Below are 22,038 nucleotides of genomic sequence, written 5' to 3'. Positions count from 1 at the left end.
AATAGTATTAACACACCTGTACTTATAGGACCAGCAACAGTCTAACATGGAAGGAAATTTCATTTTTCTATGAATTTGCATTTGGAAAAGTAAACTGCACCTGTTTTATGGTTATAGTAATTGGTTATGTGGCACATAGGCATAGGATCACATTTTTTTTCACACTATTGTCATTGGTAGCTTTTATGGGGGGCTGAACCTTAGTAAGAAAACAGTGCATTGAGAATGTATTGCTGTTTTCATCATCATATATTGTCATCTTAATTTTCTTATACCCAGACACACACACACACACACACACACACACACACACACACAGAGAGAACATTGCTATATAATATTTAAAATCTTAAGTAACTAGTTGAAAAAAATTTAAATTTTTATATGTGGAAGAACTTTTTCTTCCAGATATTAATGCCATATAGGCAAAGTGAATTTACATTAAATACTTTATAAATTGTAAGTATTGAGTTTAGGGACTTGATTGAACATTCTTTACATTTTATCCTTTATTCTTTTATCCTAGTATTACTGATCTGATAATGGCTCTAAGCATTTCTTAATAATTGAAGTCCCTCCCTATCCATGGTTTCACTTTCAATAGTTTGTTACCTACAGTCAACCGTGGCCAGAAAATATTAAATGGAAAATTCCAGAAATAAACAATCATGTGTGGTTTTGAGTAATGTGATGAAATCTCATGCTGTCCTGCTTTGTCCAGCCTGGGACGTAAATTTTGTCCTACATATGCATACTGTATATACGACCTGCTCATTAGCCATTTCAGTTATCAGAATGGTTATCAGATAGAGAGAGAGAGAGAGAGAGAGAGAGAGAGAGAGAGACCACATCCACATAACCTTTATTACAGTACTAGAGGCCAAATGCATGAAAATTCGTGCAAGAGTAGACCTTCTTTACCCTGGCTGCTGGCACTGGCTTCCCTCCAGCACCCGGGACACAGGCTGCTGGCACCGGCTTCCCTCCTTTGGCCACCGGCAGGCACCCAGGACCCGGGCAGCTTCCCTCTTCCAGCCACCCGCAGGCACCCAGGTCACGGGCTGGCTTCCCTCTGGCCCCGGCTTTGTCAGTAAGGATGTCAGTAAGGACGTCCGGAATGACATCTGGCAGATGTGTGGTCTAATTAGCATATTACCCTTTTATTATTATAGATATTGTTATACAAATTTGTATTTTATTAGTTATTGTTGTTAACCTCTTACTATGCCTTATTTATAAATTAAACTTTTTTGTAGGTATGTGTGCGTAGGAAAAAAACATAGTGTGTATATGGGGTTTGGTACTGTCCCCAGTTTCAGGCATCCACTGGGGGTCCTTGAACATATGCCCCATGGTGGGTAAGAGGGAGACTGCTGTAATTTCAGCAAATATGCCCTTGGTGACTCATGTGTTTCAGTGTCACTTGATTTATAGGTGACACATAATCTGCTAAATATTTAGGAAAAAAGCTTGCCTGGACTATTGATCACATTTCCTTTAGTAAACTTTCATTTCATTATGAAGTTGTGTTTTTGTTTTGTTTTGTTTTTATTGTCTAAAGTTTTACATATGTCTCCTTTTTCCCCAATTGACCCCCGCCCCCACCCCAACCATTCCCACCCTGGGCAAGCCCCCACTGTCCCAGTGTCTGTGTCTATTGGTTATGCTAATATGCATGTGTACAAGTCCTTTGGTTGCTCTCTAATGTCCCCCCCCCACTCCCCCTGCCGTTTGTCTCTGGATCTATTCTTGTTCATCAAATTATGTTGATCATTATATCCTACATATGAGTGAGATATGTGATATCTTTCTCCAACTGGCTTATTTCGCTTAGCATAATGCTCTCTAGTTCCATCCATGCTGTTGCAAATGGTAAAAGTTCCTTTTTTATAGCGGCGTAGTATTCCGTTGTGTAGATGTACCACAGTTTTTTAATCCACTCATCTGCTGATGGGCACTTAGGCTGTTTCCAAATCATAGCTATGGTAAATTGTGCTGCTATGAACATAGAGGTGCATATATTCTTTCTGATTGGTGTTTCTGGTTTCTTGGGATATGTTCTTAGAAGTGGGATCAATGGGTCAAATGGGAGTTCCATTTTTAACTTTTTGAGGAAGCTCCATACTGTCTTCCACAGTGGCTGCACCAGTCTGCATTTACACCAGCAGTGTAGGAGGGTTCCTTTTTCTCCACATCCTCACCAGTACTTGTTGTGTCATCGCTCAATTAATATTTGACAAAGGAGGCAAGGGCATACAATGGAGTCAAGACAGTCTCTTTAATAAATGGTGCTGAGAAATTTGATCATACAAAAAAATGAAACTAGATCACCAAATTATACCATACACAAAAAACAAACTCAAAATGGCTAAAGGACTTAAATGTAAGACGGGAAACCATAAAAATCCTACAAGACTCCATAGGCAGCAAAATAGCAGACATATGTCGTAGCAATATCTTTACAGACACAGCTCCTAGGGCAGTGATGGTGAACCTTTTGAGCTCGGCGTGTCAGCATTTTGAAAAACCCTAACTTAACTCTGGTGCTGTGTCACATAGAAATTTTTTGATATTTGCAACCATAGTAAAACAAAGATTTATATTTTTGATATTTATTTTATATATTTAAATGCCATTTAACAAAGAAAAATCAACCAAAAAAATGAGTTCGCGTGTCACCTCTGACACGCGTGTCATAGTTTTGCCATCACTGTCCTAGGGCAATGGAGACTCAGGAGAAAATAAACAATGGGACTACATCAAAATAAAAAGCTTCTGCACAGCAAAGGAAACCATCAACGAAACAACAAGAAAGCCCACTGCATGGGAGAACATATTTGCCAATGATATTTCTGATAAGGATTTAATCTCCAAAATTTACAGAGAACTCATACAACTTAACAAAAGGAAGATAAAAAATCCAATCAAAAAATGGGCAAAGGATCTAAATAGACACTTTTTGAAAGTGGTCATACAGAAGGCCGAAAGACATATGAAAACATGCTCAAAGTCACTAATCATCCGAAAGATGCAAATCAAAACGACAATGAGATACCATCTCACACCTGTCAGAATGGCTGTCTTCAACAAATCAACAAATGACAAGTGCTGGCGAGGATGTGGAGAAAAATGAAGTTGTGTGTTTTTTAAGATTGTCATATAGACATATATAATTCATTTAGGTAAAATCATGAAACAAAGTAGTTTAGTTTGATAGATTAGTATTCTAAACAAAGCTGTCTGAAGGGGAATAAGTATAAAAACATTTCAACATATTAGAGTTATTTTTTGAATTACAATGGCTAGAAGGAAGTATAGTATAAAATAGCACACTATGCTTTTCTTGTTAATGTTATTGCCGGTTGAAATAAAATAAATTTGATTTTAATCCAGTTCTTTTGTGCTTTTAAAATGTATGCAAAAGCTGTTGCTTGGCAGAGGTGATTTACATCAGAAATTCATGAGATTCTAATAAAGTTTAGAGAGAAAGGTGTACTTAATCAATATAGAATGCTATATGTGCAAATAAATAAAGAAAAAAGGGACATCAGAAGTATAGTTTAGTGTTAATTTTCATTATATTCAATGGCACTTCAAAAATATTCTCTTTTACCACATGATATGTACAGAAGCTAAGTCATTTTTCTGCAAGTCATTGGCAGAAGCAGAAATAAAATCTTCTGAGGAATTATTTAAGTTGTATCTAATTTTCAGTACACTGCCAACACTGTCATTTTTTATACCTTCTTAAATTTCTCTTGCTTTAAGAGTTAACTCAGTACAGTATGTTTTTCTAGCCTACAGAGAATGACAGGATGTGCTGTTTCATATTACAGTTACTTTTGGTAATTATTAAGCGTGATCAGAGGTTTCCATATATCAACATTAGAAATGGCCATTTGAAGCATTACCTCTCTCTCTCTCTCTCTCTCTCTCTCTATATATATATATATATATGTGTGTGTGTGTGTATATATATATATATATATATATATGTGTGTGTGTGTGTGTGTGTGTGTGTATATATATATATACTAGAAGCCCAGTGCACGGATTCATACACCAGTGGGGTCCCTCAGTCTAGCCTGTGGGTATTGGTCCGAAACTGGCTCTCTGATATCCCCCAAGGGGACCAAATTGCGAGAGGGCGGTTCTTGGGTGACACCCTCCAGAACTGAGCTTCCTCCTCTCTTCTCCCAATAATATGTCACTTTCTCTGTACCTGTCTGGCTTCTTTCATCTTACTTTACCCTAAGTTTGGGGGTAACTGACAATTTATGGGCATTTAGCTGCAAAATGCAATTATTTAGCAAATAGGATTTACTTAGCCTGGAATCTAGTCAGCCTAGGCTATTGAGCCCTACCCAATGTCAGGCTCCCACCCAGGTCCTTCCACCCAGGTGGTGTCCTGTGGCCGTGGGAACCTCCTTCTTCCCACCTGAGCTGCTTTTTTGCCTCCTTCCCTCCCTGGAGGTTGCCCACTGGTGCTACTGTCTGCCTGGAAGGAGGGAAGCTGCGGCTGGTTTCCCAGCTGAGAGTGGTAGCAGGAAAATTCGCTGCCTCCACTGGAAATCATGGATGGGCCGGCACGGGCACCAGATGTTGGTGCCACAGCTAGTAGGTCCTCCACGTCTCATAATTTAGCTAATGGAGTCAAAAAGTTTCTGTAAGGGCCAGACCCATGACTTCTGAAATGGGCTAGAAGCCCGGTGGGGAGCCAGACCCAAAGTGGGGAGCCAATGGGCTAGAGGCCTGTTGCACTGGTGGGGTCCCTCGGCCTGGCCTGCGGGGATCAGGCCAAAACCAGTTCTTGGACATCCCCTGCGGGGTCCTCGATTGCGAGAGGGAAGTTCTTGAGTGACGCATCCCAGAATCGGGCTCCCTCCTCTCTGGTTCCAGGTGTGTCACCTGAGAACCGTAGCTGCCAAGTCACCGCAGCTTGGTAGCTCCTGTGTTGAGAGTCTGCCCCCTGGTGGTCAGTGCATGTCATAGCTACTAGTCAGTGGGTTGAATAGTCTGCCAGTCACTTGGGCTTTTATATATATACTAGAGGCCTGGTGCACAAAAATTTGTGCACTGGCGGGGAAGGGGGGTGTCCCTCAGCCCCACCTGTGCCCTCTCACAGTCTGGGACTCCTCGGGAGATAACCGCCTGCTGGCTTAGGCCCGCTCCCCGGGTGGCAGATAGCAGGCCCGATCCCTCGGTGCCTGCCCCGCCTCCCCGGGTCGCGCACACGGCAGGGCTGATCCGGGGGTTGGAGCGCAGCCCCAGGTCGGTTCGCACACGGGATGCCTGGGTGGGCCGGCGGATCGCTGCTGCCCCGCCCGGCCGCCCCGGGTTGCACATGGACACCCGCCGCCCCAGGTCACAGATAGCAGGCCCGGATGGTGGCAGGGCAGGTGGGATGGTGCTGTCCCGCCCCACCGCCCCAGGTCACAAATAGCAGGCCCAGATGGCGGCGGGGCAGGCGGAATGGAGCTGTCCCGCCCTGCCTGCAGTATACAAATTAGCCGCCATCTTTGTTGGTGGTTAATTTGCATATCGTACTGATTAGCTAATGGGAGGCATAGTGAAGGTATGGTCAATTACCATGTTTGTCTATTATTAGATAGGACTAGGAGCCCAGAGCGCGATTTGAAATTGCTTGGCGCCGCCCTGCCTTGACACCCGAACCTCTCCATGCAGAGCTCCAGCATGCCTGGCCCAGCCCCCAAACCCTCTGGCCTTCTCTGGCCTCTTCAAGCCCCACCCTCAGTCCCTCGAGTCGCATAGGGCTGGTCCCACCTTCTCTGGGCGCCTCCCCGCTTCTGCCCTGTCTCTGGAGCAACGCGGTGGCTCCACCCCATCATGGCATCGGAGGAGAGCGTGGAAGCCTCCCACCTGCTGTCCAGTGCTCCTTCCCCTGGCAGGTGGGCGGTGGGGCAGAGTGCGAGCAATGGGTGGCAAAGGACTGGTGAGGGGGGCGCTATGCGCTCTCACCCCTGCCCTCCTCGGCACGGGATGGTCCCGCCTCCTCCAGGCACTTCCCTGCTTCTGCCCCGTCTCCTGAGCAACACCCCAGCTAATATGCTAATGACCTGGTCATTACCCATTATGGTGTATTGACTATTTGCATATTAGCTCTTTATTAGTATAGACTAGAGGCCCGGTGCATGAAAATTCATGTATTGGAGGGGGGGGTCCCTCAGCCTGGCCTGCCCCCTCTCACAGTCTGGGAGCCCTCAGGGGCGGGCGGCGACCCAGCGATCAGGGGAAGGCAACGCCCCCATCACACCTCTGCTGCTGCCACTTCTGGCGGCGCAAACCTTGGCTGGCCCTGGTTACCTGAGCCTTGGGTGGCCCTGGGCGGCTGGGCAGCCACCATCCGAGGCTTGCCTGCACCTTGGGCCAGCCCTGGGCAGCAGGGGGGCTGAGGGGACTCAGCGCTGCCATCTTTGAGGTCATGGCAGTTAATTAGCATATTCCCTCCTTATTGGCTGTGGGCGCTGCCATCTTTGCAACAGCGTGAGGGTCAATTAGTATATTCCCTCTTTATCAGATAGGATATATATTTCAGAGAGGAAGAGAGGGAGATAGAAACATCAATGATGAGAGAATATCATTGATTGACTGCTTCCTGCACACTCCCCACTGGGGATCGAGCATGTGCCCCCAACCAGGAATCAAACCATGACTCCAACCATGACCTCCTGGTTCATAGGTTGACACTCAACTACTGAGCCACTCCAGCCAGTCTAAATCATTACCTCTTTAAGTTATATAGATATACCTGTATAGGCATATAGGGATTATGTTTAATATTTATTGATATAAACTATAAACCTTAAAATCTGTATAAATAAATACAAATGGCACGTTTGACAGAGGTGTTTGCTAGGATTAGTACTTGTACCATTCATTTAATGTGGATCATGGTTCTGTGGGAATAACCACATACTATAAGTTTAGATTACATTCTCAATTTATTTGGCCAATTATACATAAGCTCATAGAATACAAATAGATGTAATATTACTAATTGTACCTTCCCTTGGTGATTTAGAGTCTCTGATGGAATCACAAAGTGCCTGTGCAATTGTCTACCCAAAGTAATGTCTTGCCAGACTTAAGTTAATTTCTTGTTATACCATAATCCTTTTATACCTGGGCCTAACATCACCTTTTTGGTAGAATGTACACAACAAACAATTTTTACATTTCCATTTAAGGGAATATATACATACTGTGGGATCTATTAGTTCTGGAGCGAAATATAACATGATCCTTGAGAAGAAAACAAAAGGTGTCTCAATAATAAATATGGCTCTGGCTTCCCAGCATTATGGAGAATACATCTCTCCACAAACGTGCTATATAGTACACACACACACACACACACAACCTAAGCCAGTTGATCAGTTATTATTATTTGATTATTATTTTTTAATATATTTTTATTGATTTCAGAGAGGAAGGGAGAGGGAGAGATAGAAACGTCAGTGATGAGAGAGAACCATTGATTGACTGCCTCCTGCATGCTTCCAACTGGGGATTGAGCCCACAACCCGGGCATGTGCCCTTGACAGGAATCAAACCAGGAACCCTTCAGTCCTTAGGCTGACGTGCTATCCACTGAGCCAAACCAGCTAGGGCCTTAAGGATTTTTTAATATCAATCCTTCATATGCAAACAAAGACAGTTTTACTTATCCCTTTTCTATTTGGATGCTTTGTATTTCTTTTTCTTACCTAATTTCTCTGGCTAGGACTTCTCCTATTATGTTACACTAGAGGCATGGTGCACAAAATTCATGCACAGGCGGGGTCCCTGGGCTTTGCCAGTGATCAAAGTGTAAGCGTCTGATGTGGATGGGCAGGTCCGAGCTGACCTCTGGGCCCTGGGCAGCACCTAGGCCTCCACGCCCCTGCATACCCCCCTCTGCCTGAGTAATCAGGCCCCCCACTGCCGCCACTGGTCGCCATCTGCGGGGCATTCGGCGGGGTGATCAGGTCCCGCTCACACCCGCCTTGGCCTGGTGCCACTCACTCACCTGCTCTACCATCCCACCATGGTCCCACTCTCATTGGGGCCCATTGGGCCAGCAGTGCCTCCACTGCTGCCTGCTGCCAGTGCCACGTTGCCGATGCCACCCCCCCCGCCCCCCCCCCCCCATGTTCCGTGCCATCCCCTGGTGGTCAGCGCACATTATAGTGAGCAGTCGAACTCCTGGTCAAACTCCCGGTCGAGGGGACAATTTGCATATTAGGCTTTTATTATCCTATCTAATAGTCCCATCTAATAAAGAGGGAATATGCTAATTGACCCTCACACCATTGCAAAGATGGTGGTGCCCACAACCAATAAGGAGGGAATATGCTAAGTGACTGCCCCGCCCTCAAGGATGGCAGCGCCCACAGCCAATAAGGAGGGAATATGTTAATTGACAGCCCTGCCCTCAAAGATGGCAGCACCCACAGCCAATAAGGAGAGAATATGCTAATTAATAGCCCTGCCCTCAAAGATGGCAGCACCCACAGTCGATAAGGAGGGAATATGCTAATTGACTGCCATGCCCTCAAAGATGGCAGCGCCCATAGCCAGAAGATGGCTGGCAGGGGAGGGCAGTTGTGGGCGATCAGGCCAGCAGGGGAGGGCAGTTAGGGGCGACCAGGCCAGCAGGGAGGGCAGTTGGGGGTGACCAGGCCTGCAGGGGAGGGCGGTTAGGGATGACCGGGCCGGCAGGGGAGGGCATTTGGGGGTGACCAGGCTGGCAGAGGAGGGCAGTTAGGGACTACCAGGCTGGCAAGGGAGGGCATTTGGAGGGAACTGGGCCGGCAGGGGAGGGCAGTTAGGGGCTACCAGGCCTGCAGGGGAGGGTAGTTGGTGGTGATTGAGCTAGCAGAGGAGCAGTTAGGCGTCAATCAGGCTGGCAGGGGAGTGGATAGGGGGTGATCAGGCTGGCAGGCAGAAGTGGTTAGGGGCAATCAGGCAGGCAGGCAGGCAGGCGAGTGGTTGGGAGTCAGCAGTCCCAGATTATGAAAGGGATGTCCGACTGACGGTTTAGGCCCGTTCCCAGAGGAATTGGACCTAAACCGGCAGTTGGACATCCTCCGAGGGGTTCCAGTTTGGAGAGGGTGCAGGCTGGGCTGAGGGACACCCCCCTCTCCTGCCCCAGTGCTCAAATTTTGTACACTGAGCTTCTAATATAGGCTAAGAGTGGTGAGAGTGAGTACCCTTTTCTTTTTCTTGATCTTAGAGGAAAAGCTTTCAGTTTTCACATTGAGTATGATATTGTCATATGTTGCCTTTCATATGTTGAGATATGCTCCTTAAGATCCCAATTTGTCAAAGATTTTTTTTTTTATCATGAAAAGATGTTATATTTTTTCAAAGGCTTTTTCAACACCTATTGAGATAATCATACAATTTTTATCTTTTATTCTGTCAATGTAGTTTATTATATTTGTTGCTTTGCATATGTTGAACCATCCTTGTAGACCAAGGATAAAAGGCACTTGATCAGAACCTTTTAATGTTATTGAGTTGGATTCGTTTATATTTTGTTGAGAATTTTTCATCCATATTCATCAGAGATACTGGTACATAGCTTACTTTCTATAGATTCCTTACCTGACTTTGGTATCAGCATATGCTGGTCTTATAAGTTAAAATACTATTTAGGATCATAGGGATTTTGATTGCTTGACATATCTAGGTTAAATGATAGAACTTTAATATTTCTCCAGATATCCAGAAAGAAGGGAATGTCATTCCAAAGGGGTGGAAATCAGACTCTCAGTAAATACCTTCCTGGAACTGGAGACCAATGTAGCAATGTCTATTCATTTCTGAAAGAAAATGTGTTCCTAGCCAAGATATCATTCAAGTATAAATTCAACAGGCAGACATTCCTAAATTCCCATGAGTTCTTCTTGAAAAAATATCACTTATGAAATCCAGCCAATCTACACTAATAAAAGAGAAACATGGTAATTAGCGTACGACCGCTACCCTTCCCATTGGCTAATCAGGGAGATATGCAAATTAACTGTCAGCCAAGATGGCGGCCGGCAGCCAGGCAGCTGATGCGAACAGGGAGGCTTGCTTCCTTCAGTGACAGAGGACTCCAACCTTCCCCGCCTGCCTTGCCGGCCTCTGAGCTTCAGTTGGAAACACTGTAACATTTATAGAAGATAAACAAAACCCCAGAAACCTCCTGTCAGTCAGCCGGGATCTCAGAGCTGGAGTCGCAACATTGTTTCGAATACAGAAAACAAAGGCCAGAAACCTGCTTTCAGCCGAGCCTCAGAGAGAAAGCCAGCTCTCAGCTCCAGTGACAGCCATAGAAGGTAAATAAATGCCAGAATAAAAAAAAAAGAAAAAAAGGAGAGGTTTGGAGCTTCAGTTGCCCGCCAGCCTGAAAACGGCCCTCAGCCCCTCACCCAGACTGGCCAGGCACCCCAGTGGGGACCCCCACCCTGAAGCAACAAGATGGCGGCTAATTTGCATACTGAAGGCAGGCGGCAGCAGGCAAGGCTGTCTGTGGTCTGGGACCTGGATCTGTGACCCTGCCGGGCGGGATCAGTGGAGCCACGAGGCCTCCCAGCACCAGGATCAGCATGACAGGGGGCAGCGCCCAAACCCCCTGATTGCCCTGCTCTGTGGGTGATAGAGGGCGGCGTCCCAACCCCCTGATTGCCCTGCGGCTCTGTGTGTGACAGGGGGCAGGGCCCCAACCCCCTGATTGGCCCTGCTCTGTGGGTGATAGAGGGCGGCGCCCCAACCCCACCCCATGGGCCCTGCTCTGTGTGTGACAGGGTAGAGCCATAACCTCCCCATCGGCCCTGCCCTGAGTGTGACAGTGGCGGCGCCCCAACCCCCTGATCGGCCCTGCTCTGTGTGTGACAGGGTGCAGCGCCCCAACTCCCCTATTGGCCCTACTCTGTGAGTGACAGGGGGGAGCTCCTCAACCCCCTGATCGGCCCTGCTCTGTGCGTGGCAGGGGGTGGTGCTGCAACTTCCCTATCGACCCTGCCTTGAGTGTGACAAGGGGCGGTGCCCCAACCCCCCAATCGGCCGTACCCTGAGCGTGACTAGGGGTGGCATCGCAACCTCCCAATCCGCCCTGCACTGTGCATGACCTGGGGCGGCGCCCCAACTCCCCAATCGGCCCTGCTCTGACCCTGACCAGGGGCTGCGCCTAGGGATTGGGCCTGACCTCTGCCACCCGGGAGCAGGCCTAAGCCAGCAGGTCGTTATCTCCCGAGGGGTCCCAGACTGCGAGAGGGCACAGGCCGGGCTGAGGGACCCCCTCTCCCCCTCGATTGCACAAATTTTTGTGCACCGGGCCTCTAGTTAAAAGATAAAACAAATTGGTAACAAAGTTGGCAGTGATGTTATACTATATAAAATTCTAGACATTTACACAATTTACTATTATAGAATCTAATATATTTGTTATAAGCGTGGAAAGTGTGAAAAATAATGTCAGTAATATTTGTAGTTGGGAGGAAGTATGTGTATTCTTTCTCATGTACTAGTTAATAACACCTATAATTTAAAATGTGCTTAAAAGACATAATTACTCCAATCTATTAATATTTTTTCATGATTTTTTAACCTTAGATCTTTTAGAATATACTTATTTGAAATTGAGGATTTCATATATTTTCACTGAAGTTTTACTTTTATTAAAGTAAAATTAAATGCATTATATTTTAAAAGCACAAATATGATCATCCAATTTTTATAAAAGCTTTTATATTTATTTTTCACACGTTCATTGAAATAGCTAGAATTGTGTTAACTTAATGTATAGCTATTTCTGTGTGGTAGTACTTGAGGTTGTTTTCTACATAATCTTTATTTCTTTCAAAGAGTATGTATAGACTTACAAAAATTAGTAAAGTAGAGATTTATAAACTTAGGGCAAGTTATTTATAAAATAAAAATTTTCATAGATTTAGGAAAATTTTTGGAAAATTGGTAAATAGAGCCATCCATTTGTATACCAATAATTTTTCCATCTCTCACAGATGGAAAAATGTGAGGTAAAGGAATGACATGACTTAAATAAAATATTTAGTTTGATTTATAACTAGACCAAGATTCCAAGTCTTCTGATTCTTTATCTTCTTCCCTTTTTACTCTCTTACACAAGTAATAATAGATGGAATTAAGATGTTTCTAGGGTAGTGGTATAGATCCACAGTTTATAACAAAGAGAAAATAATAGGCTCGTGTATGTACACACACGTGTGTGTATATATATGTATAAAACAGGCTAAAAATTTTTAGTAAAGATAACATTTATTTTAGTTATGTTCTGGTAATATTTTGTGAATAAGATTATGTTGTTTGGTAACATTTAGAAAACTTTAAATAGTCATAAAAGGTGGTAACACAGTTTTAACACAGAATCTCAAGGATTCTTGGATTGTTAAAATATTGCTAAATATAAATATTAATGGGGCTTAGATTTGCACAATTAATTTGTGTTTATGCATGCCTGAGTTTATAAAAGCAAATGTGCCCATGTGTTAGTTGTGTCATTAAACATCCGTAATTTGCTTGTTTGGGGAGAAAGTAATCAATCTGAATTAATTATAATTGTGAATTATATATCATATTTGATGATAAATACAGCTGTACTGCTTTTGAGTTCATGTAAACCAACATAAGTCTCACAAGCTATTTCCAAGTAGAGAGCCCACTGGACCTGAGGTAATTAATAGATAAGGATAATTGGTAAATAGAGCCATCCATTTGTATACCAATAATTAGTATATTTGTATTCTGAAGAAATTTATTTTTGTAAATTAATATACTATCACCAACCGTCACCCTGTGACTATTTATACAATTAATAATATACTGTTTATATTATAAATTATAAATATTAAAATATATTCAGATGTTATATAATTATATATTAAGTAATATACAATTAATATTAACTTTAAATACAAAAGTATTTAAAGTTAATCTTCTGTGGTTTAAGAAAACTGACGCTAAAAAAGAAAACTGACCATAGGATCAGTTTTTAGCTTAATTCATTCTTTTAGCTTAATTTCCCACTATTCTTGCCTTCCACCTTATCTTCCCTTTTCATTTTTAGTTTCTAGTCTTCTGTGTATCGTATATTCCAGCCATATAAAATTATATTCATGTTTCCTGAATACAGTGTGCTCTTTCATACTGCTGTTCCTTTACTCATGCTTTTCCTTCTGTTGAAATGTTTTTCTCTTCATCATCCTACCATCTCTTCCTTAAATTTTAGGATGGCTCAGGTGTGGCTGCCCTTTTTAAGCTCCTAAGCTACACTAGGTGTCTATTTTTTTTTTTTTAATCCTCAACTGAGGATATTTTTCCATTGATTTTTAGGAAGAGTGGAACAGAGGAAAGACAGAGAGAAACATCTGGGCCCAAGTCGGGGAGGAGCCTGCAACCAAGAATGTGCCCTTGACCGGAATCTAACCTGGGACCTTTTGGTCTGCAGGCTGACTGACGCTCTATCCACTGAGCCAAACTGGCTAGGGTCAGATGTCTATTCTTGCTTTAATCCAAAACCTCATATAGAATCATAACTGTTATTACATGTAGTGTAATTCCTCTTTCACAATTTGTGTCTCACTTTTACAACAGATTGTGAACTCCTTAAGGATAGTAGCTGTTGCTGATTTGTGTTTGTGTCCTTTAGGTGCATGGCCGGCACTTAGCAAAATTTTTTTTGAGTGAATTTTGATTCTTAGTCCTACAGAGATCATGTTATCAGATTTTCTTTTTCCTTTCTCCCCTCCTTTCCACCCACTTCTTCTTGTCACTCTCCAACCCCTCTTTCATCTTCTCCCTCTTTCCACTCTTCCCTCCTTCTCAGTTTTGTTCTTTTCTTTGGAATATATAGAAGAGAGGCAATTTCAGCAGTAAGTGTTTGCCAGGAAAAAGGTGTCATAAAATCTACCAATGGATACCTCTTCATTTTCTTGTACATCCTTTCATAGATATTCTCCCTGTGAGGAGATAAACAAATACTGTATATGACATATGAATCTCCTCCCTTGTTAGAGTAGTCTCCAAACTATGCGTTTAGTAGAGTTCATGGGCAGAAATTTAATATTTTAATAGCCACTTAAAACATGAAAAACATTAATTCTAAGAATTTGGAATTGGAAATGACTTTGCAATGAGTCTTTTTAACCCAACATAGCCAGTTCATTCATCACATGGGATTTAAAAAGAGACAGAAAAGTTTAAGCTTTTGCTAGAATCTGAACATCTTGACTTGCAGAATATTTCTTATATTTTAGCAAAACAAACAAAAAAACCCAACAAAAACAATAGAGACCAATGGGAAAATCGTTGAAGTGTCTCCTTTTTAGAATATTATAAATTTGGAATATTATAATGAAAAGGTTTCACTGTCTGGATGGCAGCATAGAACCTAATATGTCATTTATCCATTTCCTAAGTATGGCTTGGTGTCTGAAATTTGTCAGGTATATGGGAGAAATACAGTCCTTTTGTGAAGTGGGAATACAGTAAAAGCCTATGAGTCTTACCTTTAGACAGAAGGTTTCAAGACACTACTATGTAACTTTAGGATTCAGTACTTCAATGAAATCTTACTTAAAACATTGTTTTCCTAGTCTTGCCATTAGTTGGAAATAGGTTTTATACTTCAGGCTGGATTATATGCCTGAGGGCAAAGGATAGTAATGTTCTTTCACCTCCTTCTGCTACTCCATCTGCCTTGATAAAATTTTCTTGCAGCGAAGAGTTGGTGTTACTGCTGTCTTTTGGGAATGTTTACACATTTGTCTTTTCATTGTGGGGGGGGGAGCATTTTCATATTAACTTGGGCAAATGTATCCTGCTATTTGAGTTATTTTTACCCATATTTTTAAAAAACACACACATACTCTATATAATAAAAGCCTAATATGCAAATCGACCAAATGGCAGAACGCCTGGTGGAATGACTGGTCTCTATGATGTGCACTGACCACCAGGGGGCAGATGCTCAACACAGGAGCTACCCCCAGCCTGCAGGCCCCAAGCCAGCCAAGGCAGGTGCCAGTGGTGGCCCCCCGATAGCTCTGCTGGTCACCCTGCAGAGGGAGATGACTGGTGGCGGCAGGGGACAGTTCTGGCCGGCAAGCAGGTGGCGGTGGGGAGCAGGGCTGGCGAGTGGGCGGTGCCAGGCTGGCCAAGGTGGGTGTCAGCAGGGGGGGCCCCCCGGTCACCCCACCAATCGTCCCACAGATCAGCCCTGATTGCCAGCCAGGCCTAGGGACCCTACCCATGCACGAATTTCATGCATCGGGCCTCTAGTATAGCATATAAAGTAAAATAATGGAAGTAAATACTTTGTTGATACTTTGTAAACTGTTAGGGTTGCTGAAGGAGGAATGCATGAGGCCAACAGGGGTAAAGAATTATGAATTTATTAGGTCATCTAGAAAACCCAATGGGCTGAGCCCCCTCATGGTGCCAGCCCCCAAAGGCGGTGAGTCAGGTTTGTAAAGGACTCTGGGCAGGCTTTTTCTGGGCAGAGAATTCTCCGTGCAGGTCCAGATTCTGGGAAACTCTGGAGGGGAGAGATAATGGTCTTAGCAAGTGGAATGTGGTCTAAGCAAGTGGACTGTCCATTGTGAAGTGGCCTAAAGATCAGTTCCCAGGGGAGGGGGTATTGATTCAATTATTATTATTATTTTTTCTTCCTAATCAGTTTATTTTCAAACAAAAGGCCATTTACAGGTTAGTTTCCCTGTCTTCTTTTAAAGGATGAACCTTTCTTCCAACCAAAAAGTTCATTAAAAATTCTTTATTTAATATATTCTCTCATTCAGAGAATAAACTTGATAAACATAGGTTGTTTTAAAATACTATAGTTGCTTTTTGACAGGTAATTTGATTAGTAGAGTTATAAAATACAAAAAGGAGAAAAGGATTACCAGAAATAAGACATTATTTCTACCAAAGCTTCAGGAAAATCTTGATTATTAAAACCCTTGTATCTTACAAGATTTGCATATATGGTTCTAGCTCTTCAGAGCTTTCTACCAATAAGGCACCTGCAATAGTAAAGAAGTTGCTACTGCAGCCTTGGGAACATGTCTTAGTGTTGTAGTGAAGCTTCTCTGACAAGGTACACTTTTAATCAAGACAGTCACACGTTTATGTACATCCTAAATTCCAAGTATAAATACTATAATTGAACTGATGGACGGGAGCAACACACAGATCCTTAGATTAACCATAGCAGCCTCTCAACAAGTTATTTCAATATCATAAAAATGTGAAATGTTAACACAGAAGTGGGATGGCAGCTGATTTTATGAAAGCTCACTCATTGAAACTACACATGAAATTTCAAGCTGTGGCGTGGAGCTATTCTATTACCAGGCAGCATCCCCTCACTGTATAAATAGCAACTAGCTATTGATTTCTTAAAACCAAACTAATGATGATTTGAAGATCAACATTGTCCATTGCCCTATTCATGACTCAAAACGGAGAATTCTTCCTGTCTGTTGATTCCTTTTAGCTTATTTAAGATAAGCTCTGGAAAGGAAAAAGATCAAATGCAATATAATCTCCTAGAGTATCAGCTCCTTACTGCAGACATCCTTGACAGCAACAGGAGCCTTTGCTTTGGCCAGATTGCAGCAGGTTCCAAATTAACGTCCTGTAAGGATTCCCATGCTTGTGGAGAACATCATGCAAACTTCTTCTTGGTGGCTGTGAACCTCTCCATGTACTTCTCATAGCCTTCTAGTTCTTGAAGTTTCTTTATCTCAAAAAGGTTGCCTTCCACAGCAAGCAGACAGATCTGGGAATCGCTGAGGATGCTCTGTGGAAGCATGCTGAGCTCAAGGCAGTTCTCTTCCAGGCGAAGAACTTTAAGGCGAGGACAGCAAGATATCTTTACTGAGATCTGAGATATCTGGTTCTGGTTGAGGTTGAGTTCGATGACCTGCAGCTCCCCCACTATGTCAGGTATGCTCCGAATCTGGTTCTTGGAGAGATCTACCACATCCAGGTGCTGCAGGTTACAAAGTTGGGGTGGTAGTGCTCGCAGCTGGTTCCCAGAGAGGCTCAAGGTCTTGAGGGCAGACAGTTGCCCAAAGGTAGACGGCAACTCTCTCAAGTGATTGTTGTTCAGGCTTAGCGTCTCCAGTTTTTTCAGATTGCATAACTCACCAGGAAGAACAGTCAGTTTGTTGTTGTTCAAGGAGAGGCTCTTGAGCAGTGTGAACTTGCCGATAATCACAGGCGGCAGGCTCTCGATCTTGTTGTTGGATAAGTCGATGGTCCTGAGATTGCTCGTCCGTTTCTGTAACTCTGAAGGGAACTCGGTCAGCCCACGGTCCTTCAGCTGAAAGACCCCTGTTTTCTGCGCGGTTTCCACGTGAGCGCGGAGGGCACTGTTTCCCATCCTGGCGGCTCGGGCCCCTCCGGCAGGACTCGGAATCTGGGCGGGGAAGACAGGGAAGGGCAGGCGGCCCAACCACCGGGCCCTGCCGCTGTAGCAGCCGCTCCGAGGCTAGACGCCGCCAGGAGCCCGCGGAGGACCCGGGAGCCCCGGACTTGCTCACAGCCTTGATTCAATTATTTGATCAGACCTAACATTCCAGCTTTTTTGTTTTATGGAGTAGGGACGAAGGTCATATCTTCCGTATTTACTTCCTCCTGAGGGGGGATGTTGAGATCACAGGGGAATGGCCTTTGATAGTAGTTGGCAGCAGCATGTTTCCCCAAGAGACTGGTTGGTGAAGGCTCGAAAAACGGTCCTGTTGAGTGACTTGGGTGGTAAAAGCTGGTCCTGAGGCTGCCACAGTGTCACTTGTCTGGTTTTGCTGCTTTCTGGATCTGGTGCTTAAATACAACTGAGGCCCAGATGTTATCTTTAGGGAGGAAAAGATCAGGGGTCTAAGTTGCCTGACTAGTGATATGAAAGGGGAGGATAGGTTACCCTGGGGGTGAGGTTCTTGTTTTCCCAATTTTGCTCCTTGCTAGGTATCTGGAGCTTTCTTCCCTGGTGAGTTTCTACACCTGTACCTGGCTCATAGTCTTTGCTCTGGGGATCAGAGGGATGATGAGTCCTGGGCACAAAAGGAGGTTGTGATGGTGTGTAGGGATGGTATTTCCTGAGTACAAGTAGGGCTTATAACCTGGTGGAGACAAACTTTTATAATTTTATTATTATTGAGGCAAAAGCTTGAAGAACAAGGATTATGACAAATGGTCTGGTGGAGGGAAAGAGACATTAGTTTGGAGGGTTGTAGTCTAATACACCAAAATGAGGTTTTATTCTCAAATCATTTACTCTTAAGTGTCCTTGGTTTAGGGAAGATAGAATTTTCTAGATGGCTACAAACTGCTTGGCATCTGGATTTTCTAGATGGTTGCAAACTGCTGTTTTACTATCTCAGTTTCCCTATTCTGCTTGTTTTAACATTTCTCCCTACAAACCTTCTATAACTTTCCTGAACTTCTTACATCTTTCACACATATTCTTACAACTTTAACTCACTTTCTTTTTCTTTCAGAATGCATGTGGATGCCTATGCCTTTTATTGTCAACTCTTAGAAACCTTAATTTTCCAATGATAATCAAAAAGTAAACAGCCAGCATTTCTTAGACTGACATTTATGAACATTCTCATTTTCAAGAAACATACCTTTAACAAAGCACAAGACATTACATTAACAGTTTCAAATCTACTTTATAGATTTTCTGTAACAAAAGCTAAAATCAGGTGAACTTAAAACTTATTGAAATATTTAAATGTTTATTATTTAACCCAGCAATGCTCTAAAGCTTTTAAGTTGCCAAAGAAGACTTTGGAAAATTATGTATAGGCATATGAGGCTGGAGAAAAGGCTGAGGAGGGAGGGAGCAGGCCCCACAGCCTGTTCTAGGGCTGCAGTTTCCAGGCCTCCAGCCGCTTGGATTTAAAACGGCCACATTTTTCCTTAGAGATAACATGCTAAGGTTTGGGTGATAATGAGTTCAGTTTCTGATAGTAGCTGCACTATTAAGTAAGCATTTGCAGTTTTAGTAAATAAACTGTTCTTTAGGAGGGGAGAGGGTAAGAAGGCACTGAGGTGAGAGCAATTTTTAGAGCATTAAAGGGGTGAGAATGCTGGCCTTGGCATCTAAAGGCTCAGTGAGGGTCCCCTTGCCATATCCTACAGGGGCTTTGTGAGAAAACTAAAGTTGGGAACTCAGAGGCGAAAGTACTCAGCGAGCCCAAGAAAGGAGACCATTTCTTGTCCAGAGGAGGGGACAGTCATGGAGGAGATAAGGAGATAAGGCTTTTACAATCCAAGGAATGGCTGGGCCTTATAGGCTGAGAGAATGAAACTGAGGTAGTTGACTATGGTTTGGGACAATTGGACTTTATGAGGGGATGTGCAGAAACTCTGGTTGGGCACCAAGGTAGAACAAGGAAAGAGTGGATAAAGGGTGTGTCTAGTAAGATGCAGTATACTGGTAGAGGTGAGGTGGCTAATGGCTGTGAGATTAATCTGTCAACCCCCATAATAGAGACTGAGGAAGGGGACAAGGGTCCCAGCGAATTTGGGAATAAGTGGCCCCAGTGTCAATTAAAAAGGAGATCAACTTACCTGCCACCACAATCATTGCCCAAGGCTCTGTCCTGTTGATGTAAGACTGTGGGGCCCTGTCAGGGCCTGGGCAGCTTCATTCTTTGGTGGCCAGTCCCAGGAGGTCTGGGAGCTCCAAACTGGATCCAGAGGGTGGCCTTGCTGAGGTCCGACCTGGAGGGGCCAGACTACAGTCTAATTTCCAGTGGCCTTCCTTTCTGCACCTTGGGCAGGGTCCAGGCAGGGGTCCTGGGTTTCAGTACCAAATGCTAGGGTCGCTGAAGGAGGAACACATGAGGCCAAAGCGGTAAGGGCTTATAAATTTATTAGGTGACCTCCTGCATTCCTCCTTCCATGACCTTAACATAAACAAAGGCTAGTTTGGGGGCAAAACATGAATTGTTCCTTCATGAGAATAGTTGTGTTGAATACATTAGTTATTTAAATGAATGTGGAATAAGCTTTAAATTTTCCTATTTCAATATGAAAACATTTAACTTTATCTTTGAACTTTATTAATAGTCTGTGTGGCTTTCTCTCGGCCTATTACTTGTCCTTGTTTTCAATGAAAGGCAAAAAGAGTTTAGATTGAAGTATTTAAGAACATGAAAGGGGCATAAGATTCTACTTCTGAAAGCTTAATACATTTTTATCTATGAACTCCAACTTCCTTGTTCTGACAATTGTGTTATACCTCATCCAGGCAGCAAGATGATATATAGAAAAACACACGTTCAAGTCTTTCTTTGAAAAGGTTAACCTTTAGTTGTTGATAATGCTCACCTCACAGGGGTTTTGTATAGCTTAGTTAGCATTAACAAAGCAGCTTTATACCCTTGGATGAAAGGCAGTTATTAAAGGTTGGGTAGTACTATTATGATTGTAATTTTGCAAGCCAATGATCATTTTTTCATTGGTTACAGGAGGGGAAAATAGCTGAAGAGAATCTTTTGCTCTTATTCTCTCAGGTGGTGTAGTTTAAAGCTAGAATTCTTTATGAAGTAGGTCCCATCTTTACTGTGTCAGCTGAAAATTAGTTGTTGCCTTTTTCTTAAATTATTCTGGTACATTAATTAAGAAAAATGCACACTGTTAAAACAAGATTTTGGTGTGTGTGTGTGTGTGTGAGAGAGAGAGAGAGAGAGAGAGAGAGAGAGAGAGAGAGGAAGAGAGAGAGAGGAGGAGGAGTGAGAGGGAGAAAGGAGTGTGAAATGTATAATCTAGTGGCAGTGCACTTTACTGATATGGTTAACACTGCAGGCAAACAAGTCACAGATTGATTAGAACACATCTTTGCTTGACTTGGTTGTAACTAAAATGGTGTAAAATCTATTGCAAGATATATATAAAGAGCCATTTCTTTATTTTTGCTATTCGAATAGGGACAAAATGGTCTCTCAGTGTGATTTCTTTTGGCTTTTGCTGATTACTAATGAGATTGGATGTCTCTTCATATGTTTTTTGACCATAACTGTTTTTCTTTAATCCCATTTTAATAATGGGGTAAAAAAATATATATATATTTTAACTGGGAATAAACAAAAGGTGATTGCTTCTAGATCTCACCCTTTAGCTCTTCAGGAAGTTTCCAGTTTCTTATTAACTGAGGGATTAATTCTGAAAACTTTTCTGCAGCTTTGAGCATTTGCAGCCTTATGTGCAATTGTTTTTTTGCCAGCTCCATTTAAAAAAAATCCTTACTCTTTTTTTAAAAAGATTATTTTTTTGGAGAGGGAGAGTGAAACATGGATTGGCTGTCTTCTGCACGTCCCCTACCAGGGATCGAGCCTGCAACCAGGCATGTGCCCTGACCAGGAATTGAACCGTGACCTCCTGGGTCATAGGTCGATACTCAACCATACTGGCAGGGCTCTTTCTTTATTTTTTTGAGTGAAAAGTGGAGTAAGGATATAACTTAACTAAAGTGAATCTTGAAGTTAAGTGGAGAACCTACTACATTTATTTCATTTTATTTTTTAATATATAGATTTTTATTATTGATAGGATTACAGATATCTCCCATTTCATCCCTCTTTACCCCCTCCTCCTCCTAGACCCCCTTCCCCAGGTCTTCACTACCCTATTGCCTGTGTCTTTGGACTATGCATATCTATCTATCTATCTATCTATCTATCTATCTCTATCTAAAACCCTAATATGCAAATAGACCAAACTGCGGAACAACTGAACAACTGGTCGCTATGATGTGCGCTGACCACCAGGGGGCGCGCGGAACATAGTGGGCGTCAGCAGCAGGCGTCAAAGCGTGGAATATGGTGGGCATCTGCTGTGGCAGGAAGGTGGAGCAGGTAATCAGGGGTGCCAGACCAAGGTGGGCCCCTGGTCACTGTCATCAGGGCAAGCCTCTGGTGGTTACTGAAAATTCTTTGCTCCCACACGCCACTATCCCGCCGGGCGTTTGCACCCACTGCTGAAGCTGGAGCCACC

At 43.3% G+C, this 22,038-nt stretch overlaps 1 protein-coding gene and 1 pseudogene across 7 annotated transcripts in view; one reads left to right on the top strand and one right to left on the bottom strand.

Moving 5' to 3' along the window:
• The window catches only part of FUT8 (fucosyltransferase 8), a 226,598-nt gene that overhangs the window by 114,181 nt on the left and 90,379 nt on the right, over window positions 1-22,038 (top strand). The window lies entirely within an intron of this gene.
• On the bottom strand, window positions 16,018-17,425 carry LOC139002420 (leucine-rich repeat-containing protein 57 pseudogene; annotated as a pseudogene).

Source organism: Myotis yumanensis, unplaced genomic scaffold (assembly GCF_028538775.1).
Source record: "Myotis yumanensis isolate MYYU_CA2020_CCGP unplaced genomic scaffold, mMyoYum1.0.hap1 SCAF_1, whole genome shotgun sequence".
Taxonomy (NCBI): domain Eukaryota; kingdom Metazoa; phylum Chordata; class Mammalia; order Chiroptera; family Vespertilionidae; genus Myotis; species Myotis yumanensis.
This window is presented reverse-complemented; position numbering and strand designations above follow the sequence as displayed.